General features: G+C 36.3%; 1 protein-coding gene and 1 long non-coding RNA gene across 16 annotated transcripts in view; one reads left to right on the top strand and one right to left on the bottom strand.

Moving 5' to 3' along the window:
* Window positions 1-23,741, bottom strand: part of DMD (dystrophin) — a 1,239,454-nt gene that overhangs the window by 974,063 nt on the left and 241,650 nt on the right. The window lies entirely within an intron of this gene.
* LOC106042167 (uncharacterized) lies at window positions 15,848-20,360 on the top strand. The gene is made up of 3 exons (XR_001210948.3): window positions 15,848-15,948; window positions 16,235-16,307; window positions 20,034-20,360. It is a non-coding gene; the product is annotated as an uncharacterized lncRNA (long non-coding RNA).

The raw sequence follows: 23,741 nt of genomic DNA, 5'->3' as shown, positions 1-23,741 counted from the left end.
TGTGATCTTTCAAAACTCTCAGGTTACATATGGGACTAATCAAGATTATGGAGAACTGGATTTCCACATATCAGCATTTTATAAATCTGTAATTTGTAGTCCCATAGGCTATCCTTGCACATCTCATGCCATACTCACATAAGAGTATGCTGAGCCTCCAAAAATAAAGAGCAACCAAGCAGGTAGATTTCACAGATGCCCGGTGCTGCTCATTACACTAGAGCTAGGATTGCTCATATCTCACATGTGAATTAATCTAAAACATTAAAAAGAAGTGGAAGAAAAAGACACTGAAGACCAGATTGCCTTCACTGTCTGTAACCTTTTGCTTCCAGCAATTCATGACCATACTTGCTAAAATTATGCGTGTTTAGCATGTATATTACCATAGCAGCATCTCTCTGCTACTTAGCTTCTTTTTGCTGGGCTGTGTCAGAGTACACTACATAATTATGATTTCTTTTTACCCCATTCCCAAAGTGCTTCCTTTTCCAAGCCTAATTAAAGCTGATATTCAATGTAATTAGTAGAATTTAGAATTTTTCTGTGAAAAAGGCTCATCTGCAGCTTCTCATTGGCTTATATCATGGAAAAAAGATATTTGAGATAGTTAAATATCAGCAATATATTTGCAGCTTTTCCAACAACACAACATTTCTGCACAATAAAAATAAAATATAATGAAACAATCAGCTAGAATAAAATTCTAGCTTCTTTACCTCTACTGGAAAGGGTAGGAAACCCCAACAAAGATAGCTAGGGTAAAGACCCATACATTGACCTCAACATTGCAGAGAAAATTAGTAAAAAACATCAGATACAAGATTATAATAGGAGAATTAATTTATATAAAGCCACTTTCTCCAAATTCCTAAAATATTATTAACGAAAAATGCTGCATATGTCACCCTTTAAGGATAAAAACACTTCTTAAAAAAAAAAAGTTTGACACATTACATTCCATAAAGGGTTTTTCTACAAATACAGCTGGAGTGAAACACCTCATGGGTTCATCTTCTTTTGAAATAACAGTTACTTTTGTAAAGTGTCAGACACATTAATAACATTTTGTAAAGTTTCTGTTGTTGCTGTTTTTTGTTTTGTTTTGGAGTGGCATAAAAAGCAACACATGAAAGAAAGAAAGAAAAAAAAACTCTTGGCCTTTTCTTAATGATAACATTCTATAATAAAAAATAATTTCCTGGAACCTCAAGGCATATACATTCATGTCCTATTAACCACATACGACCAAATTTGTAGTGGAAACAGGCTCCAATTAAAGTTTTGCATCAACAATATCAGAAATATCACCAAATGACACCTTCATCATATACAAAAAAATAATGAGCTTATTTGATTTCTTTAAAAACATGCTAATGTTCATGATGGTATTTCTTTTTTTCTTTTTTTTTTGATTCAGTTTATTTTGTTTCATCTAGATTTTATTTTCATGCACAACTTTCTATTTTTCCTCCTCTTTTCCTACCCACAGTTTTAACAAGTTAACTCAATATATCTCTCAATATATTTTTGCCTTTCAGGAGAAGGAGTATTTGAACTGAAATTGTAGAAAATCATATAAAAATATTATTTGTATTGGGAAGTAAAGTAAGGTCCATTACTTTTCTTCTAGCCATGGCGTGACTGACTAAAAACTATCTAAATATACAGGTGCATGAAGGCACAAAGCACTGAATGTCATAGATGCATACCAAATTTGGAAACTTTAAAATATATTAATGAGACTAGTAATTTTTGCTTCATCTACTGAATACATTCGATTAGCTATGCTATAATCTCCAAGCAGATGAGTGCTAGTACAATACCACAGCAGGATGTATGAAAGTAGTTTTATTTAATGAATTATCTCTGTGACAAATGTAATATAAGGATTATTGGAGCACTGAAGCTATTTTTCAGAATGTCTTAGGTGAAAAAAAAAATAAAATATTTAGTTTAATATTTCTGCAGCCTCATTTTCTAAGGATTCATTCTACATTATTTACATTATTCTCATAATGAAGAAACCTAGATGAATAGTAACCACATCTTGCTATACTTTGCCATACAACAGGATTGAAGCCAAAGCACATCTCAGTGACTGGAAAACCCCTAGACTTTTCCCCATAAGGAAGATAGCTAATTACTGTGTTTTCATTCTACGTTGAAGACTCAACATCCATCGGCTTCTGTCACTTGGTGCTGGTTACGTACCCTAAGTCCTACACCTCTCTGTCATGCCAATGCAGGACTTAATGTCTCTCTGGATTAAGCCAGGGTAGTGGTTCCCACAAGTAAAATCAAGACCCTGACTGAGCCATCTACACGCTCAGCCAGGGTCAGTCAGGACCACTAGTACAGGCTGCCATGGGGGCCCATTTCTACCTGCTTCTCATGCAAACTTGTAGCAACAATGCAATCAAACCCACAATTTTTAAAAGCAAACCATATATTTATATACATATATATATATATTTGGCAAAGCTACTAGCTATAAATCCTTACATGTCTTTAACTGCAAAAATGCATGTAATGCACAGAGACACAAATCAAAAATCCATCACGACGAAGGGAAATACAGTTTTAAGGCAAATCATTACTATACCGTTGTGCTGAATTTTACAAACAAAGACATCAGTATTTATAGTTTGGTAACCCTCTGTAACTTCTGGAAAGCAGCTTGTTCAGTATTTTCATTCCATTGATTTATTATACTTTCCTTACACCTGAGGCTACAGGAATCATGTCATAAGTGGTATTTGGAAATTAATAAAGAACTAGAATTGTAGAGTCACCCGTTACATTATATGTAGCTCAAAACTGCACTTTAAGACCGAACTGTTCATAATGGACAATCAAAGTTCAAACTTTTCTTTTTCCCCATTACAAAGACATGGAATAAAAGTCCCAAGTCATATTTTAGGGCAAAATTAACTTATTTATATGTTAATCAACTTTCCCAATACCTTTATCCAACTGGGTATTTTACACTGAAACACAAGCTCTGAAGTCAAGGAAGTTAATTGGTTTCACCCAGTAAAAAGAAAAAAAAAAAAAGGAAAAAAGAAAAAAAAAGCCACTACCTCTGTGACCACCCTGACCTGGTTTGGAGTTCTCCCTTACTTGTAATAAAAGCAAACTTGTACTAATAGAAATAGCTTTATTACCCTCTCAGAGTCTCCAAGCAAAACATGGCTTTGTAATGGCCAATTATAGCTCAACACCTGCTGTTGGGAGGAGAACCTCGTTACAAACTAATTTGAAGAACAGCTGCTTTAATGTTTTCTGAAAAATAAGTAATAGCTGAGCAGCCACTTCACCAAGCCTGCTAACCCACAGAAAGCCTGCTCCAAGACTGTCCACAGAAGTCAAGCAAATATAAATGATTGTTTTGCCATCTGCAGAAAGGGATCTGAAATCCCAATTTGTGCAGTGTTTATGAGAAAACAGAAGTAGTAGTACCAGAATGTCTTCCCACTAGTTATCTAGAATACATCTATCCTAAAGACACTGTCTCAAAATTGTCATTGACTGCACAATAATAAACACATTCAGAAAAAATGAAGACAAAACCAACCTAAATATATATATATGTATTTTTTTTCCAGGTTGTTGATTTAATGAACTTCTTTCCAATTCCAGTTAGATTTTTCCAATAAGAATTTCAAATAAGATTCTCTTACTATTAAAAAAAAAAAAACTAACTACATTTAAAAAAAAATACTAACTAACTAAATGAAGTTGTTTTGTTTAAAACACAAACAAGAGGAAGATGAAGAAGATGTAGTAGAAATACACAGCATATCACAAAATTCTGGAAAATCTATAACAACACCATCCTGCTAACAAACATGATTCATTACAAACATTATCAAGTTTTTTTGTAAATATCCAACTGTAAATATATGAAGTTAGGTCATCACATCTGAACCACATAAAAATATTTCAGTCAAATTGTGCAAAAAGTACAAAGATAAGGTTGATTGAAATCGCTTCCAACGTTTCTCATGCAACAGCTGTTGACAACTAATGTTTTGACAATGCCTATGAAAAAGATTAACTATAAAAGATACTACCACATATTAGCTACCTGTCCCACTGCATGAGATAAGAAAGTCTCCCCCAGTCCCAACTTCTCTTTTGCACCCACCCTCTTTGAGATGCTGTATGAAAGCACGCTCTCTATGCTTGAAACTATCATAGAGGTGATAAAGATTCATGTGTGTAAAAGACCAAAACTATTGATTAAATAATAATTTGATTCCAGAAGGAGCATACAGAATGGCTTACAAAAATTTACCTTTCAATTGGTGTGAAATGATGACTAATTGGAATGGAATGACTTTATTATACAAGAGGCTATTTTTTTAAGTAAAAAAAAAAAAAAAACACAAAATCATAATTTCTGAATTCTACCACAATAGAGTACAAATTAAGCTGTTTAAATTCTGTTTTAGCTTCTGCGTCCAACTCAAAGACAATGTCGTTGGTCTTGATTTATTAGTATTTCTGAAGGACATTAAGATTCTCCTTTGTAAACCCATACATACCATGAAAATATGACTAAAATGAATGGGGTTGATTGTATAACACCTATTTAGAAATCATTAACTCTGTGATGAGGTTCCCATTCTACCTTTTTATCAGACACAGACTATTCAGGTTGAAATTTCTATACTTGTGGTTTTACTTCCTTTCTGTAATATTGTAATTTAGCCATTCTGGGGAGTCAGATTACAGAAAACATTTTCTCCTTCAGTGATTTTCTCAAGATACATCAACGTGTCCTTGGACTTACAGGAAAATTTCATGTGCCTGTTTGGGACATATCCTTTCCAGTCCTTGTAAGAGGACAGAGAGGGAGGAAATATCTAGACTTGGAGAAGTTGCAGTCATTAAAAGAACCTAGAAACTAAATTTCCACACTAGGCATGTGGCAGCCCACCATGGAGGGGACAAAACATAATTTTTTGCTTTCTTAAAACTTTTACTGGCTCCTACGACAATAAAGACAAGAGTGAAACCCCTGTCTTTCTGGTATTTCTCTCTTCCAGCTCTTTCTTTAAATACACAATAGTGTGGAATGAAAGCGGGTAATATATATATATATATTTTTTTTTTTTCTAGTGGAAACTAGATATGCTAGAGCAAGAACCTGAAGAGCAAACCACAGACTGGGGGGCCCACAGACATGGAAGGTAGACCAGCAAAATCAGAGAAGCAGAGTCAGGCCCAGATCCCAGAGCTCCAGTGCCCCAAACTCCTGTGTTCCCATAGTGTCAAATGTCTGGGAAAAATCACTCTTTAGGATTTTTTCTGGCCCACTCCAGTGGCATCAAGCATGTGCCAATTTCCTACAAATTTAACCCCAGTGGCAGAGATTGCAAGCCCAGCTGGTAACAACACACAAACAAAAAACCACTTACCCATACCACAACTACCACAAATATGCACTACAAAAATTCAAAGCCACAGCACTAATTAGTCTGAAAAAATGCTTACTGCTGCCTCTAGGATGGATCCCAAATTTACCATACACTTCAAACTTTGACAGCCCTGCACGGTGCCTTCTCATTTGCAAAACACGGATATTAATGCCACATTACCTTGTAGGCAGAATGAAAAAAACAATATTTGTGAAATGCTGAGATAAGATCGGAATGAGCACCACTGCATCACTGTGCACTTAAGAGCTATATCAAAACACAGGGCAGCAATGGGAAAAATGAACAGTTGCACAAGGATTGATAAATGTATCATTTCCTAGTTGTTGGCTTCACAAGTTCAAGAACACTTTTTGTTTGTTTCTATTAGAAATGCCAGATGCCTCACAATAGGTTAGATTTCACATCTATGTTATCTTCCTAATTTAACCTCATCTATTTAACTATAGACTTCTTTTAATTTTCACATTAAAAAGATGTTACAGAACAAAAAGTTGCCATAGAGACATATACATTCTTTTCCAATAATTTCAAATATAGTTAGACTCAATTAATTATTCAGTTCATCACAGAACCATTTATACTTTTATATGAAATATTCCAGGCTGAGAGATTTTTTTTTTTAGGTATGAAAAAAAGAACTTCAAATGGCAGTTCATGAATTTAGGGAAAAAAAAAAAAGGTTAAAATTGTGAACAGAAATGTTTTGTTCACAAATCAGAAAAAATATCCACCAGCTACACCTATAATCTAGGGTCATTCTATATTTCTTTATATCTCTTATATATGAGGATGGTTTGGGGAAAAACGGGTTGTTTTGCATTTATTTTAAAAGCCTACAATAATAATAATAATAACAGAAAGAGCTTTGATGCTTCATATGCATGCTTACTGACAAGTTATATACGAATCCTGTCTTTAAAGAGATAATATAACATTAAAGACTAAAATTGTCACCATTTTTAATGGGAGTGAAAGCAACCCGATATTGATGGAGAGAATCTGGAGCTGTCATTCAGAATACAATCTTTTTGATTGGCAGCTGTGATTTGGTAATACTGAGACCTTGTGCTACTTGATTAAAACAACATCGAGATGGAAAGATCTCTTCAGATTAGAGGTCAGGAACATCAGTTTCTGATTTTTCTGCAGTTGTCACAAGTGATATGGGGTAATTAACCAAGTCTGGAATAATGTCAGACAGGTGGTACTTTTCTTTTGAAGCAATTCATTAGGGAAGACTTGTCACTTGTGACATTCCCACATAAATCCTGGTGCTTGGCATCTTCTTCAAATCAATTTAAATTCATCCCTTGAATATGACAATATTTTAAAGGAGATTACAGAGTCATCTAATACAACAGCTTAGAATTTCATTTGGCAAATCTTTTTTGTTAAAAAGAAAAAAAGGCAAAGTTCCCAAATCTTGCATATAATCAACAAGAATTTTCAAACTGAGAAGACCCACAGAAAATAGAAAAGCTGCTGTCAGCAAGGAAATGAGAATAAGCACTGCCAGGTTGAATGTGAGGTCTTGGTCAGTGCACAACAGCCATTCTGTATCCCCTTCTCATCATTTTATCAACACTACTTAGCTTGTCTGTTCTTACAATGGTTATAATCACACATCAAATAAAGTTCAACAGGGAGTTGAAATATGATACTGTCCATAATATTGTGGCATATAATGCTAATTTTGCTACTCTACCAGTGACTTCAAATAAGTCTTTTAAAAAACTTGAAGATGGACTACCAAACAAACCATATTGTTTACATAAGCATCATTGACTGGAATACTTAAATGTGAAAAGCCACCAGCAGACTGGAAAGAGAAAGCACAAGGTTGCAAAGTAACTTGTTTGCACTTTTAGCTGATTGTCTTCAAAGAAAAATAGATTTTAATTTTCAAAATTGTTTTTATGTTGTGGTTTTGACTGACTGAAGGGAAAGCAAGAATACTAAATAAAGAAGCCCAAACACCAAGAAAATACATTCATGAAAATATGTTTAAAAGAGGTTGCAAAGACCTCATTCACAATGAATAGTTTTTTAAGACTACAGGAGTCCAGCTATGGAAACTCATTAACAGCATAAGCAGTACTAAATTGTCCTAAATAAGTGATTGCTCTAGTACCAGTACCGTACTGTTTTTCAATTAGGCATAGTGAAAATCTCAATAGGATTCTGGATTTGTTAACTGGAATAGCTAAATTTTAAAAGATTTTACATCATGAATAAGTATTCTTAAACACTCGGTCTTATTTCACTGTATCCGGTATGGATCAAGACAGCCTCTTAGCCTTTTTAGCAGTATGCTTACTCAAAAATTTACTCATGCTGCTGTAAATATATGTGAGAAATACAAGCACAACATCAATTCCATATTGGGTTTTCAACAATATCCATTAAAGCTTGGAAATCTGATTTCCTTCAATTTTCAAAAGTCCCTTTCCAGACAGAAAGTCTTTGGTTTGTAAACAGAAGTCTTGGTGCCTTCTGAAGGTACATCAATTGTTTACTGTTAATTTATTCAGGGATTTTCAAGGAGCAATGATGTCAAAGATTAAGAAGCCCTTAATTTAATAGATAACATAAGTTCTGGTTTTATTTATTCACAAAAATTCACTGCTCATGATTTTGTACACGTTAACTCTACTAATAAATATGCCTGACAGTAAATTACTGTCATGCTAGTCAGGAAGTCAAAGCTTTTAATCGCTATATGTAAATGGATTTCTGCTAAGAGAAGTCACTTCTACTGTGTAGTAGCTTTCTCTTCTTGAACTGACATTTACGTCAGCCATCGTTCTCTGTAGAAGAAACATATATGCATGCAGCAAAAACAGCTTTTGGATTCTAAAAGGCCCTTAAACATTTACCTTGAAGAATGCCAATCATACTCCAGTGACAGTATTTTTTTTTTTCAAGTCAAACTAGCACTGTCAGCTGCAAAGATACTGACAAGAAGCACTGAAGAAAAACAGCTTAATTCATTTTGATATGAAAAAAATCATTGATCAAGATTTACATAGCTATTGTCATCTTGGCTTTCATTGCAAAAGAAACTGGAAATCACGACAGCTTCTGGAGACAGTTTTGCCTTGGTTCCTATGATTACTTCAAATTCCATACATTAAATATTAATATAAATGGTGAGTAAAAACAGCTTTTCCATCAACTTCTCAGCAATGAAAATGTTGACTTTCAACAAATCATCAATCTGCACGTGAAAAGATAGATCGAAAGGTGCGCTTGGTTGTACCATGGGACTAGAACACATTGTATATGCCATTCTAACAGCTATGTAACAAAGTTATTCTTTGGAAAAATCACGTTTTTTAAACAGTATGCAGATAGAATGTAAACATATATGAAATTAGTTATTCCACGTTATTCTAACTGTTAATTTCCATGACCAATGAAAGGTCAGGAGCAAAGGTAACACATTTGCTTAGCTTTTAAGCTACTATGGTGGAATGCCTGCTGAGGGAATTCCATTAAAGCTAGCCATACAAAGTCAAGCCTATTTTCAAGAGTAAGTAGCACTGTCTGAACTCTTGCTTTTTTCTTCCTTTGGAGTTAGACTTTGAATTTAGCTATCATTTTGGAGAGTACAAATTATACCCGCTGACAAGACAAATATTTTCAAAAGAAAAGGTAACTGTAGATGTTGGGAAGTTGCCATTGCTTTCAGTGGATTCAAAAGATTGGGATTTTTTACCATTCCATGTTTGCATGTTTATATTTTTTCAGTTTTAACTTTACAACTCCCCTCCACTGCCCCACTCCCTGTGAACTTCACTGACGTCTTACCCAGAAAGCTTCTGAGAGTAACTGATGGAAATATTTTAAGGATCTCAACTCCAACTTGTCTGTTTACTGCCAGTAATTAAAAGGCTGGTTAAAATAGTAGGCCAGGGCACCAAGCCAATGCATGGTCATTTGCCTTATTTCTAAGTATAATATCCTTGGTCTTACAAGAATTTCCACCAAAAACAAGAAAGAAGAAGGAGGACAAAGAGAGATGAGTCAAGTGAAATAACCCCAAATTATTTCAAGTTGGACAACCCTACAATGTTTTAAATCCAACTCAGATGCTGAAGACTGCCAAACACGTATGTCAACACGGTGGTGAATGATTGCTCTCATAGATCTTGCACAGCAAAATACGTCATGGGCAGCTGCGCACACAGCAATTTCATCAGAGGCAGCGACAGCTTGTCCCGAGACAGATTATTCTTATGACATCTTGATTTCTTCACTACACCGTCTGCCTGTCAGGCTACTTTCCCAGTAGAATTGGTGCAGGTGTCAGGACTCTTTAGCAGCGCAGGGCAGATACCTGCCCCCTACCCCAGCCGGCTGCTGGTAGCCCCCACAGACCTGCCAGAGCCCTCGCAAGGAGCCCCGACATCCCTCAGCTGTGCTACACGCTGGCATCGCCTTGAGAGTAAGAACTATTCACCAAATCAACAGATGTGTTGTGGCCTTCTAGGCAACCTCCCAGGGACGTATGGGAGGATGAAGTCTGTCACAGGCACAGAAAAAAGAATCCTACATAAGTTGTGTGATGAAAGTAAGACCCACTGCAGAAGCTATCACTTCAAGTTAGGTAATCATCCATTTCAAAATTTGGGCAATACAGGAGTCTGCTCTGACACAACACTTGACAGAGGAGCTTAACTGTTTTTTAAACATACTTGTATTCCCCCGATGAATTTCTTTAAGGTATCCTACACTCAAGCTTTTCAGACAACTGAAGCAACTTTTAGCAGCTTCATCTTCATCATGCCAGCAGTGTGCCCTGGCAGCCAGGAGGGCCAACCGTATTCTGGGGTGCATCAAGCACGGCATTGCTAGTCGGTCGAGGGAAGTGATTGTCCCACTCTACTCTGCGCTGGTGCGGCCTCACCTCGAGTACTGTGTGCAGTTCTGGGCACCACAGTACAAAAAGGACATTAAACTGTTGGATAGTGTCCAGAGGAGGGTGACGAAGATGGTGAAGGGCCTAGAGGGGAAGACATATGAGGAGCGGCTGAGGTCACTGGCCCTGTTCAGCCTGGAGAAGAGGAGGCTGAGGGGGGACCTCATCACAGTCTACAACTTCCTCGTGAGAGTGAGTGGAGAGGCAGATGACCTATTCTCTGTTATCACCAGTGACAGGACCCGTGGGAACGGTGTGAAGCTGAGGCAGGGGAAGTTTAGGCTAGACATCAGGAAGAGGTTCTTCACCGAGAGGGTGGTCGCACACTGGAACAGGCTCCCCAGTGAAGTAGTCACTGCACCAAGCCTGTCTGAATTTAAGAAGAGATTGGACTGTGCGCTTAGTCACATGGTCTAAACTTTTGGGCAGACCTGTGCATTGCCAGGAGTTGGACTTGATGATCCTTATGGGTCCCTTCCAACTCGGGATATTCTATGATTCTATGATCTTGATTTTAGCACATTTTGATTTCTAAATCCTTCTTCAGATACAGCACAATTCCTTTTTCTACGTCTGAAATATATGAAACCATATACATTCTTAATCTGAAATATTGTTTCAGCAGTTCCCACACTGTACTTTTTATTGTAACACCTTGTAATCTGACAGATATTCTACTTTTACTACAGGTTTTTTTTTTTTTTTTTTTTTACTATGCACAACTCATTTTCAAAAATATTGAAGAACTTTAATAAAAGTGAAAGCTAACTTTTTCACATTGTTCTCAGAATGTCAGCTAAGCACAACTATCTCATTCTTTTCAGGGAGCTTCTACTACTTGTGGCTAGTGGAATACGTTGCTACATCTTGATGTTTTAATAGTGTTTTAACAGAAGTGTAATATTGACCACATTTGTAATGCATCACCCAACTCCTAACTCTAGAATTGATGTGCTTTGTATTACAGTGCATCAAAATGATCAACTATGGTTCACACCTTGGTAGGTACATATGTACACACAAAGTTAGGCACTGTTTGTTTATACTGTGTACATTGAGAGTGAATTTCTGTAGTTTCAGCAGAAATGAGAAACAAAAAAGATCATAGACATATGCTTGGTTAGAAGAACTGAGTCATAGAAATGTTAAATGTTTCATCCAAATTCAGACATCTTGTAAAAGACATCAAATCAATGCTTTCATTTTGAATCTCAGTCCTAATCACAAATCTGGATTTCTCCAAGTACTACAGGCGCACTGCATGAGATGCTAGCAGAACTCAGGTTTAACAATTGGCAATAGAAATCTACAGTGTTGCTCTTTAACGTGTTTGCAGTCATTGCTGGAAAGAGCAATCAAATAACCCAAACAAAAACAGAAACAGAGCTGTTAGACATGCATCATTTTGCCCATTCACATCCATTCTATTAATGATATCCATCACAGATAAGGAGAATTATATCATTTCAAAAGCTCATAATGAACAGCTTGTCAGATACATATGAAATGGACCCACTTTTTCTTCTCTGAACTCACCCCAGAAAAAAAAAAATCTATTCAAGTTTAAGGACAGTTTAGCTTCCCTGTCTACCCCCACACAAGCCTCTAGCAAGCTAACAATTACTGGCTGCAAACAAAATGAAGTATGATTAAACAACGCAGTATTTTTCTTTAAAGATTACTGAGGAAGCTCACAGTACACAGCTGTCATTCACAACAGGCTGCTAAAAATAAAAACAAAGATACCCAATTTAAATGGATAATGGAATTTAAAGGAAAAAATGAAGAGCAGGTTCAGTTTATGGTTAAAATTGCTCCCCCGCCCTGAAAACACACTGTAATGCAATCAGTGAGGTTTTGGCATGCACTAAATAACTTTTTGGATAATATAAGTGAAATACACCACAGTAAGAGCAGATGAATAAGTACCATTCTGCATGGTTGGCACAGAAGTAGATGCTGCATTTAGGGGCAGGGCTGAGAAGCCTTCGCGCCAACAGCAGCCCACAAAGCCTCTTTTGGAGCTGCTGTGGGGCTCTCTCAGTTCTTCCCCTGCATCCCTGTCAGCTTGCAATCTCCAGTACAAAGGACTGAACTTTTCTTATGCAACTGTTATGCACATTTTTAAGCATAGCTAAAATAAAGCTACCCTTAATATTGTTCTATGAAAATTATCTGGTGGACCTCTATCTATAGTATTGCATATAACAACCTCTACCATGCTTGTCGTTGATCTACAGTAGAAAATGCAGGGATATGGTTTTGCCAGTTCCTTATAAAGCCTTCATTTATTTCCTCTATCACAACAACAAATTGCTGCCCAGAGCTAATGCAATCCAAAGTAAGCACGTGTTCATATTTGCTTTAAAATATTCATGTATCAAATTAAATTTTGAATTTCACATGGCTTTGCATCGCTCCCATCAGCTCTAATTACTGATTTATTTTTGGTACTAACAGTTTAAATTTATACAGCACTCTCAATGAAAAATTCTTCAAAGCAATCTGACAGAGATTTCTCTTGCCCACCACTACAACGCAGACCCCATTGGATCTGAACTTCATTCTGGGCCAATAACATTGTAATTTTACAGAGAAATGAGGAACTTGGATAAAATCTTATGGGCACCATTTAAATACACAGGATAGTTATCACAGCAGGATTTTTGCCAGGCGATTGAGGTTAACACCCCTAACTCCTGCCAAAAAGCCATAGAATATTTAATGGCAGGAAGTCATCCCAGTTATATCCTAGCAATTTCATACTATAAATGATGTAATAAAATTTAACATAGGATATTCAGCATAGGATATATAACATTTAAAAGTATGAACTGCTGACTTTATACAGTATTAATATTTGCATGTACACGCACGTTCACTGACTTTACATCTGCCTCCATTAAAAAAAAAACCACCATAAAGCCCATTTAATCTGTTCAGAGTTATCAAGGATAAAAGAGCACAGATAATTTCAGTACTATAAATGCTAGAATTTGGTTGTAGCATTTCATGTAAATGTCTCAACAGCCATTAAAACAATCTCTTTTTTTCCCCACCTACAGCTTTATCAGACATACAGAGTGATAAAGCTGAGAAACTTGGAAGATGGATTATATTTACAGCCAAATCATTAACCTACATCTGATTCATAGGAAGTAAAGGTAGAACGTATGGAGGAAAGTAGTGTCACACCATTTTCCCCTTACAAATTAGGATAGCAGATCAGGATGGAAAGGGGAAGAGACTGCTAAAATCTTACGCACAGACTTACGCTTTTTAGAAGCTGGTGGCAACACAGTTAAATCCACCTATGTTACAATAGAATACCTATATTATTACTTTCTCCTTTCTCTTTTTCACCCTCAGTCTCATAAATCACATAAAAAGGCCTAGGAATCATGAACAATCCTCTTAATTTTATGGAAAAATAGTGAAGGGACCAAAAACTGCATCAGTCTGTATACATGTAATTGGCAGCACCCTCATAGGTTTGTTCAAATAAAAAGCACACCATCAAACAAACACCACCAACAAAAAAAAACAAAACAAAACATTGTCTTAAATTTGGCAAAGCTGACACATCCACACCATATACTTGATTATAAATGGCACAGATATGCCATTGCTCATGCTGTTACAGAAGCTGTATGAATGTATAAACACAGTATATAAACTTTATTTAAAAAAAACATGAAAACTACCAAAAAGAAACTATAAAGCTGCTCCCTCACACTGCCTTTCTAGTTGGATTGAGGAAGGCCAGAGGGGAAGAAAAAAAATAAAGAATCACTGGCCCAAGAGGTGTCTTTGTCTTGCTGTTTTGTGGTGTCTGACAGCATCTAGGGGACACATATGTGGTGGCTGGTGTTTTTTCCAAGAGCTCGCACCACATTTTGCAGGCACACCTGCACTTTTGACCACATTCTAGCCAAACTAGGCCTGCACTTGTTGCTACCTCCCTCCCTGCTGGGCCATCAATAACAGTTTTAGTCCAGACAAAGTTCTACCACCAATTCCGTTCAACAGCCCTAAAACAGAATACAAAAACTAGAAAACCTCATACAGCAGTGCAACACACACCACACACACACACCTTCCATTGCACCACCACATTTATATATTTCAGAATGTATCCTTTCACTGATTGCAGTATTTTTTAGAGTAAAGAACTAGGAACCATTATGGCTTCAGTTTGTTTCAGTATTCAGGTTTAACCTTCAGGATGTTTCTTCTGTACTGCAAAACTTAGTGTTTGTATTCATGTAGAAACTTGGAGACTTCTGCTCCTTTCTCAAATCAGTGAAAAACTGTTATTTTTTCCCAAGATTAATCTTACTGTAGGTTACTTCTACACCACAACACATATACCCTATAAATCTATTTAAACTTACAACCCATTCAAGTTCACAAAAACACATCTCACACAGCCTGAAAACCCCTCTATTTGTATATAACAGATCACAAGAAACAAAACACCTCTTCAGGTGTAGACTTGGGTTTCTCCATTTCAGCCCTCATCCTTTCCTCACCTGAAAGGTCTTTGCAAGAGACTGACGAGAAACTCAGTGACCTAAACTTCCCGAAGTCAAAGTAAATATGTAAATATTTATTCATAAGTAACTCATTTTTTTCAGTCCAGGTTACCAAAGTACTGTCATCATTTCTTCTAAAAGAGCCAATAAACACAGCTTATTAACATAGATTTTTTTTGTTGTTTAATTTAAAGTCTATTTTCTGTTGTGAAAATGGTTTTCCCAACCTAAGGAGGTAATATACAGCCAGACTTTGTACAAAGCTCACTACTCTTACTAGCTATTGGCTTTCCCGATAAAGAAATAAGACAATATAAAAACTCGCTCAACCCTCCTCCACTTCTTCCTATACGAAGACTTCTCTTACGTTGCACATTATTTCCTCCTCCTTTTCCCTTTCCTCCTCATTACCTAAAGAGCAGAGCTAGTGACCAGCTTCTTATTTCAGTGAATTGGCAGGCCCAGCTTCTCCTCCCCACCAGCACTCCTAGCTTCTGCCACCACCAGCAGAGTATGCTGAACATATGTTAGATACCAAGTTACCTGCTTGAGGTATACCTGACAGTAACTTAAACTTAGTGCAACACAGTCATTTTCTGGTTTGTTATTTTAATACTATAGTTTACTTCTATTAATTCAGATTAAACCCATTGATGGACATTATTTGTAAAGATTACGTTAAAGGAGGATTTAGTATTAAGACATTAAAAACTCAAGAAGCATCAAAAATTGGACCACACAATTCACATCTGTGTTTTCTATTTAGCATCCTGTGTTACTGGAAAGAAAGGCCTGTGATTTGGGAGATGAACATCTCCTGATCTACTATCTCTTTCCCACTTGACACCTCCTCCCATCTCATGCCTGACGAGTCTCTTTTTCACCTGATCAGCTGAGGAAGAAGTCTTCTGATGACTGCCAAGAAGAAACTCTGCTTGCATTTCCTCTCTCCGCCAGGCCCCTGTAGTATCTCATCTTGCAGAAAAGTGACAAGGAAAGCACAGTTGGATCCCTGTTGTTGGGAAGACTGCAGTGCTTTATTTTGGTTAGTGGGAGGGAACAAGGGTAGGGGGAAAATAAATATATCTTTCTTCATTATCTCATTCTGAGAAATGGTTCAGACACTGTAGATGAGATTTCAAAATAGTCAAGTAAAAGTAATCAGCCTGAACTAGCCAACCAGTCTAGAAAATGTTAGCTCATTTGGCACTGTTTTGTAAACACCATCTTAAAAATGGGAATTATCATGAAACCTAGCAAAAGTATAATCATACTTTTGCCATAAGAAAAGGACTTTGAAGGTAACAATGATCTCATTCTCCAACCAACAGCACATGGAGCTGTGTTAAGGGTAATACTGGCAATTGCAATCAACTCGAAGAACGGTGATACTGGGATGAGAAGGTAGGTTTTTTCCCCCTTTCAGAAACTTTAATAGCGCTTTTGAAGAGAACCAACATTCAACTTGATAAAAGTCTGTGGATATTAATGTAATTCACTCATTAAATAGATTTAGAGCTTAAAGCCAGATGGGACCATTTGATCATTTAATTCAACCTGCGCACAGACCATTAAGTTTCACCTACTTATCCATAAAGTGAGCCAAATAATTCATGTTTGGCTAGCAGATACTGTTCAGAAAGGTATTGTTATTGATTGGAAAACATTTAAAAGTGAAAAACTTATAACATCTCCTTGTCATTAGTTTCAGTGGTTAATTATCTTTGTTGATTTAAAAATAAATAAATAAAAACACCTTATTTACAGTTCCATTTTTTAAAATACATTTCCATCCTTCCTTTTATGCTTATCTTTTCTAAGGGGAAAACCCAATTATCAGCTAGAACTTTTCACTCAATATCATCATATGAACTATTCAGGCCTCCTTCTGCATTGAAATAAAAGTAACCAGGGACCTCATCTGAAGCCTTTTCTTCCATTCATGTTCTTGTCACTCGCCTGCTCTAACGTCTCTTGGCAACCTGACAGGCAGTGTGTGCTCCATGCCAGTCTCACCAGTGACCTGGATGAGATGTACTGGCAGGCCAGCTGATGGGTGATTTCCCTTATCCTTGTTACTCCCAACAGCAGGCATCTCCCAGCCTCTTCTGACAATTTCCCTATCTGTATGCTCAGGGATTACACTCAACCAACAGGACTGCACTGACAGCTTGTGTTTAATTGCTGATTCACTGTGATCCCCACCTAGAGCCAATTAAAAAATTATGTCCAAATTTTTGATGTTTGCATATCATATCATGACGATTTATTCACTCACAGAAATTCTCTGGGGCTAGCTGGTTTTGACAGCATTTCCATTCAGAGAAGATAATTCTGTGCTGGAGAATAGGACCTTCAAGACCGTACTTCAAGTGCCTCTGAGCAGGCACCTGAACCTCAGCCATCTCCATCCCTCGGGAAATCCTTAAGCTTTGGGCAACAGAAGCCGTCTGTCTCTCACTCTGGCCAAGTAAATATTTATTTTTTCCTAAGAAATAATGAGATGGATTGGCTAGGCACAGCTATGGCCCAAGACTGTGTTTCAGATGAAGCAAAGCAGAGAAGTAAAACTGAGTGAGCTACCCGAAAGTCTACAAATAGTGGAGGCTGCTCTCAGTTTTCAAATAAGGTTCTGAAAATCCTTTGCTCTGTTCTAATGAGCACTGAACCCAATACAAAGTGTAGTAATTTTTGGTAAGATTAAAAAATTACATTCTGACCATCTCTGTACTAAGAGTCCTATCTATGAGTTCTCTTTTCAGGGATTTTCCCTATCTGAATTTATTAATACACGCCTCTTCACATTAAGTCTATCCTATATGCTCTACACTATAAAGAATCCTTATTTACATTAATGTATGTATTCTAGTGTGATTCAAATACATTAAAAAAAATACATTAAAAAAAAAAGTATTCAGTAACATTACTACTTAAAGTAAAATATCAGCGTTCCATTTGTTATTTTTGTAGAAATGCACCACTATACAGTACATAATTTTTTTAAACTGTTTCTGCTTTTCGAAATAACAGAATGATTTCTGCTCTGATTTTAACCGCACTGTGAACAGCAATAAAAATAGACGCTGTACTTGTAGTACCAGTGCATGTTACATTACTTTAGTAATACAATTCAACCTCATAAACAAGAGGCACAGTGGCTTATAAGCAATGCTAAATTCTTTAAATCATTATTGAAATTTCTTCTATATGTGCGGTCTTAATTACTCAATGTTTTGGGCAAAAAAAAAGACAAAAGCAAATGTGTATCCAAATAAAACAATCTACTCAAGCTGCCTAACCATTTAAGGTTGCCTTTTAATCTAATCAACTTCTAGAACATCTTAGTACTTATTTCTGTGCTACTTTCATATCTGTTTTTTAATTAGCAGCTCCAGTACAAACTGCTCTGTCTTCATTCCAAAGGAAAGAGCAACTAGCAGTTACAAACAGGAATATCTTTATGCCTCACCACATGGCATATTTTATTTCATTTTGTGTTGAAAACTGAGCACTAAATGGAACCAATGAGTCATTTCTCTAACTTTTCTATACATTTGCCTTAAGGAAGAAGATAGACTAGGTCTACTTCTCTTTAAGATTGTAATATTATAGAAACGGTACAATCACATTAGAATAATTCCCCAAAAGAGACCCACGAGAAATCATTAAACTTTAATATGCCATTAGATTAAAACATACATTACTGACCACAGAAAGGCTGCTGGCAGTTGTATGTATGTCAGTAAAAAGGAACAGGGACCTTCCAAAATTTAGATGGGTAGAAACTCTATTGGTAGGGGGAACAGAAGTGGAAAGAGGTGATTTCAGTAATGATTTCCGGGAAATTAATTTTGACACCAAGAAATTCATTTGACTTTTGTGCACTGAGTAATAAAACTATAAATCTTTAGCTATATTAATGTGTTGGAATAGACTTGATGATGAAAGTGTTTTGGCACTGGGTTATGAGATAGGTTAATAGGACATTTGTGAAGCTGTTCTGCTCCAATACCAAGCTGACAACTTAAACAACCATGAGTCATCACGTCTTGCCAAGGAAGTTGCAAGGATGAAATGGATAACAAACCACTAACAAGACTTTACTTCTAGAATTTAGAAGAAATGTCACCTCTTGGTTTCTACTATGATAACTTGTGATTTCACATGTATTTTACATGTAGAATAATTTTAATATGATAAATTCAGAGCTCACAAAAGCAGTGAGCCTAAAAAGAGCCCTGATAATTTCAATCTAATCATATGGTTAGCAATATATGGAGTCAAACATTTTGAAGCTCTTAAGGGAATTCACAGAACTCTTCAGAAACTAAGGACAACTTTAAAAAGGTATTGTAAAACTTCTTACAATTTTAACAATATGTTCACTACCATTAAAAAAGGAAGGAAGGGAGGGAGGGAGGGAGGGAAAGGTTGTTTATATCCATGGTCCAGAACATCTGAATTTTCAGAATTACATTAACCCAACAGTAATTTCTCCCCTCCATAAATAAACAGGAAAAGCTCAGTAGATTTCAGATAAATTCTATTGGGGATCCTGGAGTTATTTTTTGAGGTACTCATTAGATTCTGACACTGGAAATGGACAAAATAACACTGACTTTGGAATAACTGAAATTGGAAGAACAGAATTTGGAAGAACAGAAATTTGTAAGATGTATATTTTCAAATCTGGAAGTGTTTCCAGGTAAGCCTGACAGCATGATGCCCTTGATATCATATTTCTGTAGCAGTCACGCATTTCAAATTACAGATGATCCAAAACACTGTAACCAGCTGCAAATGCATATGGTGTAGAGCTGGCAATCTGGTATTTCTACATATACAGGGCAATCTTCCACTGGAAGTACAACCATAATCTCCCTAGGCAGATCCATCACTTTGCACTATATGATCACTAACACAACAGGTGATCTTTGACAAGGCATAGTATATAGCGGTGCACCAACAAAACAAAATGATTCAAATAAAAATGTTCTAACCATAATAAACTCTGAGCTTGATATATAGCTTCATAATCTTATGTGTTGTTCTAACCTCCAGACCTTACTGTATTTTGTCACTACTGGAAACATAATGTCTAAAAACAATTTTATTTATTTTTTCCCCCAGATGTTTTCCTAATACAGCATCTCCAAATTGGCTAAGTTGTTATTCACCTGAAGTCACTGATGGATCACAAGGAGCAGTCATGACCTCTGGACTTTCCAAATATCCTTTCAGCATGAGTAGCCCTTGCACAATCAGGCTACTCTGACCAGCAATCAGATCAGAGCTGCACTTGGGAGAGTCTGTGGGACAGCATCTCTTCCAGCTGCTATTTAACATTCTATTAATCAGCCTGTCTTATTCTCTGCTTTTTCCTAACTATCCCTGGTTCTTGATGCTTGAAATTGTTCTGATTTGAGAATACAGTAGAATTGCTACACATCTATAAAATCCTAAGTAGGGCTTCGACAGCAAAATGCCAGCTGAAGGGACGGCACCAAGCAGTACCATGGTTATTCACACCTTATGGACAGTTGCTGTATGAGTGCAGAGGAGGAAGTTTTTCTCCATCCCTCACAACAACACTCCATGAACTCTACGAAGTGTGAGATTACTGTTCCAGTATCTTTCACAGAAGCCCATGGTGTACAGCTGGTCAGCTTAGCCCATGCAACAGCCGCCAAGCTGGGGACAATATTGCTCCCATTATCCCTCTGAAGTCCATCTGGTGCAGAGCAGCACTTTGTGGCTCATGCCACACGATGCTGGTGTAATTCCTACTTGCTAACCCTGAGATATGTAAAAGGGAAATTATAAGCAAGGCTTTTATCAGCCCAGATGCCAAACCTTAGACAATAAAATTAACTGATAAGTCTCATTTCCTGTATAAGCTGCTTCCAGTTCAATTTATTTTACAGCTCTCATGAAAGACTAACATTTTAATTTTAATTAACTTTTTTTTAAAAATCAAGGCATTTCTGTTCCTAACAGAACACAGAATGACCACCTTTTCCAGTTAAGAACCTATCCTTCGAATACAAATAATGACCCACAACCTCATTTATAAGCATTTCTCATTAAAGGCATTAATCATGCCTTACTAGACCTACTATACAAAAGTTTGCCTTAGTGTTTAGCATTACTGAGCTAAGCCAATATTTTTAAAAGCATTTAAATAAATCAATATCTTAAAGCTCTTTGAAAAGGAAACACAAACTTAAATCCAATTAGCTTTAGTGAGCACCTCCTTCTAAGTAACTTTTTCAGCTGGCACTCAAGTGTGTTTTTTTTTAAATTATTTTTTATGGCATATTCTTTCTTTCATAGTCTTTAAAGTCATATATAGCTATATGAAAGCAATAGTTCAAGCTGGCTGAAAATAAAAGAAGGCCCTTGAAAATGTTTAAATAAAATAAAAGGCTAGTGCTTCTAAGGGTATATCAAACAATACAGGCCAATTTTATAATATCATGAAGAAAGTATAAAGACACTATAATATAACACACTTGTGTGGACAACATAAAAAATTGAAACACCTGAGCATTAGAGGTATCCAGGGCTATAAGCACACAACCCAAAGACAAACATATATACAAATAAAACTTGGCATATTTGGGAAAGAAATTAATAAAATGTGACCAGGTAAGTTTCACCATGAATAACACTGCCTCTTTTATTTTTAGTCTCAGCCATTCCTTCAACTCTTTTAATTATGTACAATAACTGTACATTCGCAGTTTCTTAAAATAACTCTCTGTATGCCTGCTCCCTGTTGTAAATTAATCTGCACATCTGAGTCCTCAAAACAGGTCCTTCAGATATTCTATCAAGAGATGAGAATGCAGAAACTCACAGCCAAAATAATAGATCTTTGGGTAAGATCTTTGCACATACTTGTGTATCAGTAACCTACTTTTCTCTGGACAACCGCCAACACAAGCAGCAGATAATAATTCTTACCTGTCAAGCATTCTGCACTGGAGTGTTTCTTCTCAATTAACAAAGGCAATTAAGAAGCATGAATATTAAAGGCAGCATTAAAACCTATATTTGCTAATTGATACTACATCAACTGGTGAAGACAGGAGAATTACAATAGCCAATTTACAATCTGCATAAAAGTGCTTCACATTCTTAACTCCTTACAGTCAAGCTGAGGAGCTTGACTGCTCATGCATCATTTCAACTTCTTCATATTACCACTTGTGGAATCTAATCCACAAACAGTAAAATCACCTTTTCACAATGTCAGCCTATTGTAACTTTTAATATTATTTCACAAAATCTCTTGAGAAATCATACTACTAGAGTAGAAACATTTCTAAACAACAACAACAACAACAACAAAAAACTAAGTCTAACTGCTTACAAGAGATACAACTTGAAAAGGAGAGGCCAACACACACAAATTAATATCAGTTAGGTGGAAGAGAGAGTTTAGATTCCCACACTACGTAATCTATATGAGACTTTTTTTCTTCTCAAATTAGGGCAAAATTTGGGCTGTATTTTTTATTTATTTATTTTTAATGAAAACGTTGAGGTTTTTTTTTTTTTTTGATATCTGAGTATATAGAAATATTTCCTAAGATGATTCCAAATTCTGAAGGTGGAAATACTGGAAGAAGCATGGTGTTTTGAAAATAATATAATAGAGCACCTTAATAGGTTTTTCTGAAGTGGAAAAATTTCCATAATGAAATAACAATTTGAGAAAAAGAATCAATGAGTTCACATTTCCCAAAACTGTAGTTGGGAAGTTGTTAACCCATTTTGATAGATATTTCTTCAAACACTAAAAGGGTTACTTGACATAGCAAAGCTTCTAATATAATGCAGATGAATACAGCACTAGAATGAAAATGCATTTGCATGTAAATCCATCATATTCAATAGTTGAACAATGACAATTTGAGATGTTAAAGTAAAATGGCTTGTTATTAATGGAATTATAAATTTTTAAACATTGCAACTAAGCCTTCAGTAAGAGAAATAACCAGTACAGCTGAAGAACATAACTTTTCGTAGCTCTTCTTTAAAGTGTAACTCTGCAACCACTACACCGCAGTATCCAGAACTTCCAACAACCTCCTTTTCTGCATGCTTCATTCACTTCCATCATGAGGAAGTTAACTTAGTCCAGGGATGCCTGAAGCCCAGCCTTGCACAACCAAGGATGTCAGCTCAGCAGTACTGTTTCATTGCTGTTCAGGAGCAGGAATTTGCCTTTACCCTCCTGCAACAGTTATTTGTCCCAAACTCTCCCACTACAGCAACAAACTGGATGTACCATAGCATTCCCCTTTTCTTTCCCATTGCACAAGAAAAAATAAAACTAAATAAAAAAATCATAATAAACAAGCACCTCTCTCCCCACCAAACAAGTCCTTTTCTTTTTAATAGTGCATCTCATTATATTCCGTTGCTTTGGTGTTAATTTCAACCCTTACCTCCCCCACTGAACAGGGCCTGAAGATATATCAAAGATGCCCATTACTCTTTGGGAATTTAAAGCAATCTTGAGATTCCCCATACATAGTTCATCTGCCTCAATCTGTTTGTTCTGGTCTACTTTATTATTCTAACATGGTAGTTAATTTGGACAAGCACCTATGAGAATCCCTGCCTAATTGGAGCATGATTGCAGTAGAGATTAACAGAAGAATTACTGCACTGTACGGAGGCAGGTCATTGGAGCTGCCTTATATGCATCATGCTGCTCACTACTACTACACAAGGATATAGAAGTGGGGAAATAACTCATGCTGACCAATCCATTCTGTGGTCAACAAGGCACTGACAATGTTACTCACAGCTATACATGACAAAAAA

The sequence above is a fragment of the Anser cygnoides genome, chromosome 1, assembly GCF_040182565.1.
Source record: "Anser cygnoides isolate HZ-2024a breed goose chromosome 1, Taihu_goose_T2T_genome, whole genome shotgun sequence".
NCBI lineage: Eukaryota > Metazoa > Chordata > Aves > Anseriformes > Anatidae > Anser > Anser cygnoides.
The sequence above is the reverse complement of the archived record's forward strand: the minus strand, read 5'-3'. Positions and strand labels throughout refer to the sequence as shown.